The sequence below is a fragment of the Equus quagga genome, unplaced genomic scaffold (genome assembly GCF_021613505.1).
Source record: "Equus quagga isolate Etosha38 unplaced genomic scaffold, UCLA_HA_Equagga_1.0 80794_RagTag, whole genome shotgun sequence".
Taxonomy (NCBI): Eukaryota; Metazoa; Chordata; class Mammalia; order Perissodactyla; family Equidae; genus Equus; species Equus quagga.
The window spans coordinates 24,954-37,872 of NW_025803296.1; the positions used below are offsets into that span (position 1 = coordinate 24,954).

Consider the following 12,919-nt stretch of genomic DNA (forward strand, 5'->3'; position numbering starts at 1 on the left):
AGGCCTTTGCCTTCATTCTGTCCTCCTCCTGGAGCACCTCATCTGCCCCCTGCAAACGCCATCTTCCTGTGCGGGCGGCAGGGCGGGGGAGGCGGCTGGAGTCCAGCAGACGTGGCACAGTCCCTGCTCTCATCTTGTCAGGTGTGCGGCTGTGGGACACCGCTTTCTCTCTGGAAGCTTCTCTGTCCTCAGTGGTAAAACGGGACTGTTTTGAGTGTCACATAAGATGATATGAAATGCTTGGAGCGCCAGAGAATTTAGTAAATGATAAATGCTACTATTATTATTGGAATAGTAGCATCCCTGACCTTCAAGGCCCAGTTCGGAGGAGCATCTGCAGAAAGCTGCCTGATTGCTGGCCCCCGGCCCTCCTATCTTCTTGCCCTCCTGGGAGCCCCCAAAGCGCTAACCACTTACTCTCTTGGGGCTCAGATCCCCTCTGTCTTGAGGGATATCCATTTTATCCTTCCATCCATCCATGCATGCATGCAATCATTGTTCATTCATTCATTACTCATTCTAGTCTCCTTTCCACCCTAGTCCCTTCTACCAAAATTCAATTTCCACCCAACAGCCCGAGTCAACTTTTAAAAACATTGCTCAGATCTTGTCATTCTTCTGCTTATTAAAACCCTCCAAAGGCCTCTGCAGCTCTTGCATGAAAATCCAGGCCCTACGAGGCCCTGCATGGTTGGCTGCTGTCCACCTCTCAGCCCTCATCTCTCACCATGGTGCCCCACTCTCTTCTCATTCCTACCTCGGGGCCTTTGCATGTGCTGAGCCTTCCCCCAGGATTGCTCTTCTCCCTGCTCTTCCCCTGGCTGGCTCCACATTCACCAAGTCTCAGCTCCGTGTCCCTTCTCTGGAGAGGCCTTCCCTGGCCGCTCTGTCTAAAGCAGGGCTCTTCTTGCTCTTCTCTCACTGCCCCCTGGTGCTGTCCTCACCAGCACTTACTCGAATCTGAATACTCGTGTCGTCCGAGGCACCACAATACCACAGATGCTGTACACCAAGAAGAGGGGCCAGACACGGTGCGAGCAGGTGGTCAAGAACTGATTGCAGAGCTCGTGGGTCCCTCATGTGGGGGCTCCTGACCCAGATCCAGGCAATGAAAGGGTCGAGAGGGCAAAGGAAGAAGACCTGTGAAGACAGGAGGCAGCTGCGGTCCCCTCTCCACTCTCCCGGTGAGGAGAGCAGCGAGTGTCCGCACCCAGTGCAGGCCCAGACGGAGGGGGCTTTCCAGGGACAATTTAGAGGCTTGAGGAGTGTGTCCCCTGGAGTTGGGAAGTGCAATGGACTGAATTCTGTCTCTTGCCTGAGAGAAGCAGGCCGACGAGCTGAAGTCACGGTGGGCAGAGTGGCTCTGTGCGTGGAAAATCATTGCTCTCTGCTCCCTTTGGACGGGGTCGAAGCTTGTGTGTGTGTGTTTTCCAAGGGCCTAGTGTGGGTCCTGCAGGAGAGAGATCGGTCTGGGGCTGGTGTAAGTCCTTCCTAGTACCATCCCCTGGGCAGATGGGCGGATGAGGAAAGGGTGCCCGAGAACGAGGGGTGGCATGCAGGGCGCTCGGCCGCTGGAGAAGCTCTGCCGGCGTCTGGGGTTGCAGCTTGAGAGGTCAGGCAGGAGGTTTGAAAATACCCCCGTGAAGGTGCCCATGAGACTCAGCTCTAAACATTTTTGGCTCCCCAGGGAGTAGGGAGCCGTCTGCCTGTGCTCCAACCCTGCATGGAGTCAGAGAGAGGGAAAAGGGGTGTGTGTGTGTGTGTGTGTGTGTGTGTGTGTGTGTGAGGGAGAGAGAGAGAGCGCCTCCTCTCCTCTGCTCCTCTTAAGCTGGTCTGTAGAAGCCTCGGTTAGGGGTGGGGAGAGAGTCTGATGTTAAATCAAAGCTGGGCGCTCCAACACCGCAAAGTGGCAGAGTGAAAAAGACCATCTCCATTTTACAGGTCACTAAAATGAGGCTCAGAGAGGAGAAAATAGGGTGTCATCACCCCCATTTTCCAGATGAAAATGGTTCCTGAAGAAGGGAAGTGACTTGTCCAAGGTCCCACAGCTGTAAAACGTGGAGCAAGGATGTGGACTCGGATCTGTCTGAGTCTGGAGCCCACACTCTGTCCCCTCTGTCCCATCGCCTCCAGCTGGGAAGAGGGACATCCTCTCCTGGGAAGTCTGTGATCCTGCGGAAAACCAGGAAGGGTCTCTGAGGACACGGCAGGGTCAGACAGATAGAAATCAGGAGGACTCGCCAACTGTTACTGTTTCAGACGGCAAGAAGGAAGCCACTCTTGGGTGGGCTCAAGTCTTCAATTTAAAAAGGCTCTTTGTTGGTATCAGAGATGCCACCAGAATGGCAGGAACACTTCACCTCTTGTGCCAATTCCAGTTGCTTGGTAATGGCTGTTGGAGAAGTGCTCAAGCATCTGGACTCAGCAGAAGAGCATGTGATGATCAATTAGCAATGTCTGCTGTGAGCAGTATAGATGCTGCCTCCTTGCTCCATCCCACCCCGGCATCCGCGTTGAAGATTTGGATTCCCTCGAAAAATATCAAAGAGATAACAGAGTGGGGAGGAAATCTCTAGACCACGTGGAATTTGCCAATGCCTTTGGATAAGTCAGTTCTTCTCTCTGGGCCTCAGTTTCCCCAGCTGTAAGATAAGCATGTTGGGCTCCGTGATGCTGTGGGTCAGGCTGAATCTGATAACCTCTGCTTCTAGCAGAGGGAGCTTGGTAAATATGCAGCGAGGACTGCCCTGTTCCTGAGGACAGATTTGCTCTTGGGGAGGCTCATACCCATTGACCAGGGGTGTGCATAGATTCTGTCCAAGGGGATTGCCCAGAGGTGCAGGCAAAATGAACTGTTAGGATCCCCACTGCAGCCTTATCTGTAACAGCCCTGAAGAGGGACCAGCTCAAATGTCCAGTAACAGGGGATTTATTAAATAAATTGTGGGCCACCAGGTAGACATCACAAAACAACATAGAGAAGCCAATGGAAGGTTCTTAGCAGTGAAACAAACAGTTTTTTCTATTTTTTATTAATTTTTTAAATCTAGAAAAAACATTGCAAGAAAATGTAGCAGAATGGTAACAATGCTTATTTCTTGGTGACATCATCACAGACGACTTTTGCCATTTTCTTTGTATTTTCAGAATAAAAAAAATTTTGCCCTGAATACAATCTTTTGATCAGCAAACAACCCCATGAAATGGCTTGAGAATGAGTAAATAAAGGTTGGGCTGGAGACAAGGGGGTGGAGGAAGCCTCATTCCTCTCGCAGAGCTGGACCACAGCCCCCACCAGCTCAGGATTCCAGGGAGCCGCTGTGACGACAGCTGATAGCCGCAACAAGAGCCCAGTCATGCAGTCCCAGAACCACCCAGAACCACCGGGAAAGAGAGAAAGAAATGCGTGCTGGAAGCTCGTGGGCGTAATCCCTCAAGTGGAACAGGAACAGATAAGATTCAGTGCCAGCCAACCTTGGCTAAGCCAGACTCATGGCTCCGCCAGGAGACAAAGAGCAGATATGCTCAGTGGAGTGTGTGGGGCTCTACAGGGACAGAAAGAACAGGCTTGGGTCACAATCAGGGTCAACGCAGCAGAGGGCTAAGCGCTGTGATTCCCATCGACTTGGGCAGCGCGTGATCAGGTGGAGGTCAGCTGGCGGTCAGCTGGCATCAGTAAGTGCTCTAGGAATGGGAGACGCAGCCCAAGTGCTGGCGCCGTACCTGCCCCACGTGGGAAGTGCTTGATGGAGGTCGCACAGGGATTTTTACCAGGGCTGGATTAGTGAGACAAATGCTGGAGGAGTGTGGGACATGGGAAAAGGTGTGAAATGATAGAGCAGGTGGTGTGACCATGCTGTGATGGAGGTCCACACCCGCCTAGTGTGTGACAGTTGCCAACAGCCCAGAGGCCCTGCAGCACCTGACTGGGGAGGGGGATAGTTCAGAGCAGGCCTCATGGCAGAGGAGACAGTTGCGCTGGGTTTCGGGGGTGATGATAAGAGGCAGACAGGGAGGGTTAGGAGAGGGGGGCTTTCCAGGTGGAGGGGCAAAGGAAGGAGGGTGGGAAAGAGTGAGTCTGGGGGCTCATCTGAGCCTGTGATGGAACAGAGCTGGTGGCAGGGAAGTTTGCTGGGGCCATTTCCAGCAGAAGTCAGACCCAGGGTTGGAGGTGAGGTGGGGACAGGGGATGGGAACTGAGCGCCTACAGGGCTGGGGTCCTCGTGGCCCCTTGCATGCCCCAGAATGCCACAGGCTGCAGTGGAGCCTCCCTCGGGCAGGGGACCAGCAAGTCTGAGCCCCGAAACTAGGCCTCCAGGACCCTGCTTGTCTCAACACTCTCGCCTCAGCTCTCTTGGGGGCCTCTCTCTCTCTCACACACAAGCTGGTTTCTCCACGTCTTTGTCTCTTTCTTCCTGTCCCCTTCCCTCTGTGTCTCTCTGTGTCCCCATCTCCGTCCCTCTCTTGGGTGCCCCCTCAGAGGCCCAGGAGGGAGCTGGGGAGCCCTGTGGAGACCACAGGTGTTGGCACTTTGAGAGGTGACCCCCTTGCTGTGTGGCCTTGGGCAAACATCCTACCAGAAGTGACTTGGGCCCTGTCATTGAGCAGTGACTGACTTTGGCTCCGCTGTGGACATTGGAAGAGAACCACCTAATCATCTGAGCACTTACTCCTTTCCCAGGCTCTGTTCTAAGCACCTCTTAACTCATTTCACCCTCAACACAGTCGTGCTGCTGGGAGGTGAGCTGGGACGGTGCTCGAAAAGTGCTTATTAAAGCAGGGCCTGGAACTGAGTCAGGGAGCTCCTAATGTTAGGATTTCTATTATGATTGTTGCAGGTGTTATTATTGATATTGTGTAGCTGTGACTGGGTGAAGGAGAATTAAGAGGTTTTACAACCCAGGGGATGTGATGATAACTGTCCTTTAGGAGTTTCTGCCTGTTCTTGGAAACAGGGTCTGTCTGTGTGTGTGTGTGAGCTAGAAAATGCAAGGGGTGGGTCCTCTGGGAAGTGGGGTTCCCTGGATCAAGCCTCTGGAAGCATCTCAGTCCCCAAATGGGGAGCCTCAGTTTGGGGGGCTCAGAGGCTCAGCCTTGCCTCCCCACAAATGGCCATCCGCGGAGACAGACTCTGAGCAGCAGGCCCCACCACAGCTCAGCCTGGCTCTCTCCAGGTCAGGAGGGTGGGGATGTCCTCACCAGCAGCCCAGGGCAGGGTGAGGAGGTGCCTACACCTGAGCTGAGACTGCCGTGTGGGGGCCTGTGCAGTTTTAGGGGTCTGTCCCCAGTACTTCTCCCTGACTCCCTCATTCTCTCTGGTAAGTCAGGACTGCTGGGACAGACAGACGCAGTCAGCCAGCTGGTCTGTTGGTCAGTCAGCTGATTGTATGACACAGCCTCTGTGTGCAGCCACAGTTCTAGGTGCTTGAGACGTAGCAAGGAGAAAACAGACAGCCCCTTGCCCTTCTGGGGCTCCCATTCTCCTGGGGAGACAGAGGGTGATCCAGAAACGGGCAAAGAAATAAAAAACACGGGGCTCCATGGTCTCAGTTGTGAAGATAGAGAACAAAAATAAAGAACACGCCTGGAATGCCGGAACTATGCCGCCAGAGCGTCAGGAGGGCTGAAGGGGTTTCATGAGAGTGGTTAAGTGGTTTTATATACTAAAGGAGGGGCTGCCCAAGGGAAACAGGATGCCCTCCTTGAACACCCAATGTCCCCCACCCACACATCCTCCGACATGCACATCCAACACACATACACACACCCGCACCCAACAAACACACCCCCAACACACACACACTCCCAACACACCTACACACACCCATCCCCCAACACCTAACACACATACCCAACACACACGCACTCCCCCATGGCTCTCCACATAAATATCTCCTCGCTTGACTTTTACATTTCACATTTGACTTTGGAACACAGTTTTAGAGATTAATTGTGTGTGAAGGAGGGGCTGCCTGAAGTACAGAGTAGGAATGGCCATACCATTTCTGATTTCTTACTACCTTCCAGACTGCACCTCCAGCCTGCAAGTTCACTGCTGTTACCTCCATTGTCCAGATAAGGAAAGGGAGGTGCAGAGAGGCAGGGTGACCTGCCCGAGGTCACACAGCATTTGAACTCTGGTCCCTCTCGCTCTGAAACTTGTGCTCTTCGTCTTTCAGCCATCGTCTCCCAGATGTGTTTTCGTCCCACCTTCACCTGCCACGTCTGCCTTAGCGTTTTGCAATGTCTGCCAACCCCTGGGATTACTGTTTACTCAACATGCGTTTTGGCAAATGGAATCATGTTTGAAAACTTAAATACATTTGATTTTCTATTTCTAGCAGCAAATTGTATAACACTACTCAAAGTGAGAAAACAACATCACTTCCCGTAAGTAGGAGGTGATCTCACAACTACAGTGACGATAACAATGGCTCTAATTAGACTTAATGAGCACTTAAGCACCCTTGGCTTCTATTGACCCATTTCACCCCACACCAATGCCTGGAGGTGGGCGATGTTTTATCCTCATCTGCAGAATGATGTTTGGATGACCCCCTTCAGAGGAGCAAAAGACTTTTCCTAAAGTCACAGTGGAAACAACAGAAGCACGTTGCTGGACTCTGGCTAGCAATGTTGCCTGCTTGAGGTGCCTGGAGAGAAGGGCCCCAGTGGTTGGAGAGGTGTGGATGACATGCCAGCATTCCAGCGAGCCTTTCACACTGGAAGAAAGAGTAGGAAGGCCAATCACTTTCTCATGCCCACCCATGATGTGGGAGTAGCCCTGCTTCTGGAAAACCCGGCACCAAGCTATCTATCCTGCACCAAGAAATGCTTTGGAGCTCTTTCTAAGTGTGTGTGTGCCAGATGACAAATCTCTCACTGTGTGGGTGTTAGTGCTGCCTAAGTAGCTCAGATAAATACAGCCCATGGTTAACATAGGTTAGCATAAGGAAAGCCATCTTGTAGAAGGAAGCCATGTTGGAACTGTAAATGACCCTGATCCGCCAGAAACCCCCCTGACTTGTCAGTAATGCTTTACTTTGCAGATAGCCTAGATGAGTAAACACCTGCTTGTGAGAAATATGCATGCTCTGCTATGTCCATAGCCCTGGCTTACACATTAACCTCCCTATTGTGATATGGCAATAACTTTGTTCTTCAAGTTTTCTCAGGAGTGTAACCACCTCTAGAAAAGAGCCCTATGCTGGGATCAATCACCAGTGACAGGAGAAGAAGATGATGTGGTGTCTCAAGTTTTGCTGCACCAGATGGTCAACATTCCAAAAACCCCCTTTTCAGCCCGTTTGCCCTATATGACTGCTTCAAAATTTCGTGGTTTTAAGACAGTTCTTTGGGACAGTAGTCTGCCTTCTTCCCCCTTGCTAGCAAGCTGTAATAAAAGACCCTTTCTCTCCTACCACCCTGCCTCTTGACTGTTGGCTTGTGTTTGTGGTGAGTAGAAGACCCCTTTTGGCGGTTACAAATTTGGCAGCTCAGATGGCACTATAAGTCCTGTTCATGGCTAGTCAACCTCAAACAGGCAACCTGGTGGGTAAGTCCCTAGCAGCTGCTGAGGCCCTTTTGTCTTGGGGATTTGCCTTTTCTGCTTTCCTGTATGGATGCCGGCTGCCTCCTTATGCTGACTGTGGCAAAGAGAGAAACAGCTATGTCTGGCAAGTCCACAGGCTCAATCAGGAACAGGGCAAGTTGCCTCGGGGATGCCTGAGAACTCCCTTCCCCTCCATTTTGGATCTTGCCATTTACAGTAGGGCCATCGGGAAGTTGGAGTGGGAATAGTTGTAGGACTTTACCTGAAATCTGGGAACTAGTTCACTTTTGTCTGGTTTACCTGGTGCTTACTGTGTAGGTGTGGGACACGTCCGATTTTGTGTAATAATAATGCGAAGTTCACCATTGGTTCCCCGAGAATGCCCGTTGGGGCAAATTTTGAATAATTGGTTTGATGATAGCTATGAACCACTGACTAAGAAAAAGATGATTTTTTTAATTGCAACACTTCCTGGACACAGTATTCCCTAGGGTCAGATGAAGACCGGCCAATGAATGGCTCACTGAATTGTCACACCATCTTACAGCTGGAATTGCCCTGTAAGCAAGCTGGTAAAGATGATGAGGTCCCATATGTCCCAGTGTTTATGCTGTTATATCAGGATAAGAAAAGGCAGGGAAAGATTTCCTTATGGTACAAAGAACAGAAGGAGAAAAGGGGCCAGTTTTACAGGAAACTCAGGAGGAAGAAGAAGATATGACATTCATTCAAACCCTCAACCCTCCCCCAGCAGGATGAGCACAGGCTCCTGCTGCCACCCCCTCCTGCACCTCAGTCCCAGATGACGGAAAGGGGTGTTTGTTCTGACGAAGATTGAAGGGGCCTGGGGCTCCTTTGAACCTAAAACAACCTATTTATGTTTCCCCACAGGAACTCCAGGTATAATTGACAGGTACGGATTGATTTTCTAGTGGATACTGGCACCACCTATTCTATTTTAAATAGAAAACTGACCAAAAAAACAGCCAGTTCAACTCCAGTAACTGGGGTTTCTGGTCAAGTCTGAGATCTGTCTTTTTGTTTGTTTGTTTGTTTGTTTTGGTGAGCAAGATTGGCCCTGAGCTAACGTCTGTTGCCAGTCATCTGCTATTTTATGTGGGATGTCATCACAGCATGGCTTGATGAGCGGTGCTGGGTCCACACCCAGGATCCAAACCTGTGAACCCCAGGCCACCAAAGCGGAGTACGTGAGCTTAACCACTATGCCACCTGGCCGAACCCAGATTGGTCATTTTTATAGCCATTAGAATGCCAAGTGGGAGACTGAACTCTAAAACATAGTTTCATGTACATGCCAGAATGTCCCATCCCACTTTTGGGCTGGGATCTTCTTTGCAAACTAGACATAAAGGTAATTTTTACTCCAGGACAGCCAGACATGCAAGTCTCTTCAGAATAATCTCTAAGATTACAGATGGCCTTGCTGGGAATCTCTGAATCAGACCAGAACTATTGCCACCTGAAATGTATGGGCAAAGGGGACCCCAGGCAAGGCAAAGAATGCCCAGCCAATACAAATACCATTAAAGGAAAAGACAGCCAAGCCTAATTTAAAACAGCATCTGCTCAAACAAGAGCCCAAAGAGACATCCAACCCATTGTTAAGAAATTCCCGGAGACAAGACTGATTAGGCTCTGTCAGTCTCCATATAATACACCTATTCTCCCAGTGAAAAAACCTCATGCCAATGAGTACCGCTTTGTCCAGGACCTGCGTGACATAAATGAAGTGGTTCAGGACTTGTACCCTATGGTACCTAGCCCCTATACTATATTGACAAATATTCAGGTAGAATATTTGTTGGTTGGTTCCCAGTTTTAGACTTAGAAGATACACTCTCCTTTGTACCACGGGCTGAGGAAGCCCAGCGGCCGTTTGCTTTTGAATGGCATGATACAGGACACAACAACATTGTTGGACTGTCCCCTCCTAGGGCTTTAAAAATCTCCCCACTTTATTTGTGGAAACTCTGGCTAGAGATTTAAGTCCTTTAAAGCTAAAGGATGGACTGCTGTTACAATATGTGGATGATCTGCTAGTAGCGAGCCCCTCTTAGGAACTATGTTTAACAAATACCATCAAAACTCAAAGTCACCTGACCGAGTGCAGATATAAAGTCTCTCAAAAGAAAGCTCAAATCTGAAAACATAAGGTCTCTTATTGGGGTTCGTTATTTCTAAGGGAAAAAGAGAATTATTGCCCAACCAGAAAAAGACAATCTCCTGCCTGGGCCGTCCCAAACCCACTGACAGTTGCGAGGGTTTCTGGGAATGCCCGGCTTCTGTCGGATATGGATCCCTAATTACGGACTTATAGCAAAACCTCTATACGAGGCCTAAAAAGGCTTAGACTCAGAACCTCTGGACTGGACTAAAGAATGTCGATTGACATTTGACACCATCAAAACTAAACTGGTAATAGCCCCAGGTTTGGGTCTCCCAAACCAGGAGAAACCTTTTAATCGTTAAGAAAATGGGCAGCTGGGCATAAGCCTAGTGGTGCTAACCCAACAGCTAGGGACCCTTCTGAGACCTGTGGCCTATTTCTCCAAACAATTAGATCAAACGGTAAAAGGCTGGCCTCCCTGTCTCAGAGCCGTCGCTGCTACTTGTGACATCCTACAAGAGGCTGAGAAAGTCACTCCAGGCCAACCCACCACTGTCTATGTACCCCACCCTGTCCTCACCTTACTGGAACAGAAGAGAGGAAATTGGCTCACGTCAGGCAGAATGGGCAAATATCAGGCCATCGTGCTAGATAACCCAAATGTCAGGTTGCAAGTCTCTTCAATCCAGAATCCGGCCACCTTACTCCCCAAGGAAACTTCACAAGCAACAGACCATAACTGTTTACAAGTCATAGAAATGGTTTATTCCAGCCAACCAGACCTAAAAGATCGACCATTTGAGAACCCTGAACTGGAACTGTTCACAGACAGCAGCAGCTTCCTGGATCGGGGTAAGAGATGCGCCAGATGTGCAGCTGTGACTTTACGTGAGACTTTAGAAGCTGCAGCCCTGCCTCCAGGAACCTCAACTCAAAAGGCAGAAATCATAGCCCTAGCCCGAGCCTTACAACTATCTTGGGGAAAAAGGTGACTGCTTATACAGATTCCGGTTATGCATCTTCAGTGGTCCATGCCCACAGGGTGATCTGGAAAGAAAGGGGACTCTTAGCTGCTGACAAAAAAGAAATTAAACATGCTACAGAAATATTACAGTTATTAGAGACCTTTAATGAGCCTTCACAAGTGGCCATAATACACTGCCCTGATCACCAAAAGGGCGAAGGCTCTATCGCTAAAGGAAATGGGCTGGCCGCTCAAGCAGCCAAGAAAACAGCCAGAACAAAAGGCTCTGCCATAACCGGCCCTTTGCTTCCTCAAATAAACTTGTCTGAGTATCAGCCAACTTACTCAGAAAGGGACTCAGAATGTGCAAGAGACTGAGGTTTCCTCTCAGACCCGCAGACAGGCTGGAAGATGAACGACCAAGGAAGAATTCTTGTGCCTGAGGCTCTCCTCTACCCGCTCCTAAAACGGGTGCATGAAAGCACTCATTATGGGAGAGACGATACTTTACACTGGGCTCAAAAATGTATTGTGGGACCTAATTTCAAAAAGATTGTGCAACAAGTAACTAAGAGTTGCATGATTTGTGCAAAAGATTACCCCAAAACTGCTCCAGGGCCTCCACAATGAGGAGTCTGACACACAGGGCAATGGCCGATGGAAGACTGGCAGATGGGCTTCACCCGAACGCCCCGCGCTGCTGGAGATTACCGATACTTCCTGGTACTGGTGGATACGTTTTCTGGGTGGGTGGAGGCTTTCCCCACCTGGTCGGAGAAGGCTGATGAAGTCATCCAGGTTCTGTTAAAGGAGATCATTCCCAGATTTGGCCTGCCTAATACCACACAGGGTGACAATGGACCTGCTTTCGTGTTTCAAGTCACTCAGCAGGTTTCCAAGACATTAAATATTAGATGGACGCTACATTCAGCCTGGAGACCCCAGCCTACAGGAAAAACAGAAAACATGAACTCTAAAAAAGAACATTGCTAAAATCCGTCAAGAATCTCATCTCACCTGGGACAGAGCATGGCTGTTGCCCTGCTGCAGATTAGGGTGGCTCCCTGAAGTGGCCTTAAATTGAGTTCTTTTGAAATTTTATACACTCTCAGGATTTTCTTTTTCAGGTGAATCACCTGAAGCTCTAACAGATGTTGCACTCACAGCTTCTGTCAAATCCTTAAGTGCTGTACTGACTTCTTTTCATGAGTTTGCCTCTAACAGGGCAGCTTACCCATCTGATGTGCCCCTCCATCCTTTCCATCCTGGTGGCCAAGTACTGCTGAGGACCTGGAGGGAACAAGGACCTGAAAACCAGCTAGCTGCCAGATGGACGGGCCCTTTTGACATACTGCTGACCATGCACTCCTCTGTTAGGTCGCCAGAATAAAACCGTGGGTACATCACTCTCAGATAAAGGCGGCTCCAATCTCACAGGAAAGTGTAGCTCATAATAAAATGGATACTTGGCAAATTGAGCTGCTAAAAGAGTTAAAATATGTATTCAGCAAAAAACCTTAGCCTTTTCTATTTGTTTTCTTTCCTTACCATCACCTTAACTTAGAAAGACAATGCTTTGGTCCGTATCTCTCAGGCTGTTGCATCCTCTACGAATGTCACTAATTGTTGGACTTGCCATCCCAAGCCCTCTTCCGTTCTTGAACATGGGGATTCACTGGTCCACCCTGTATATAATTTTTCCCAGATTCCTCCAGGTTGGACCAAAAGGCCCATAGCCAAAAGAGTGATATACTGGGTTAGAATAGCCCAGGTCTCCAGTGGAAGACAGGGGGCCCTTTCCTGCCTCGCTATACCTTAAAAAGAAACCAACACAAATATGTATGTCTTCTCTAGAAAGCAATATGTTGCCCATATGTGCAACTTCCCCAATTGAAATCCCCGCATAAGGACTTGGTCAGCAAGAATTAAGAAATCCCTTGCTGTTATTTTCAAACAAGAGCTCTCCCCCATGGCCTCAAGTACCAGACCCTTGGGACCCCAGATAATTCAGCAAAAAAGGAGCTCAATGCGACACCTGACAGCACTGCCGCCTACACTGTGCCTTGACTTCTGCCTCCCCCGTGGGCCCCGTGATATGCCTTAGAGAAACTTAAATGGGCCCAGAACTGTTTTTCCTTTTTACTGGGCGCCATTTCCCTCGGGTCACAAATTTGCACATACCACTAGAAGAAATAATTTAGACTTTCAATCTGTATTAACACGTCACTTCCCTGGATGCTGGATTTTATTTCTGCACAAAGTTTCAAAAGGGCAA

At 49.6% G+C, this 12,919-nt stretch overlaps 1 long non-coding RNA gene across 1 annotated transcript; it reads right to left on the bottom strand.

The window, feature by feature from the left end:
• Positions 1 to 10,117: 10,117 nt before the first annotated feature.
• Positions 10,118 to 11,402, bottom strand: LOC124234485 (uncharacterized). The gene is made up of 3 exons (XR_006887325.1): positions 11,245 to 11,402; positions 10,990 to 11,106; positions 10,118 to 10,727 (listed from the first exon to the last, which is right to left on the bottom strand). It is a non-coding gene; the product is annotated as an uncharacterized LOC124234485 (long non-coding RNA).
• Between the last annotated feature and the right edge of the window lie 1,517 nt (positions 11,403 to 12,919).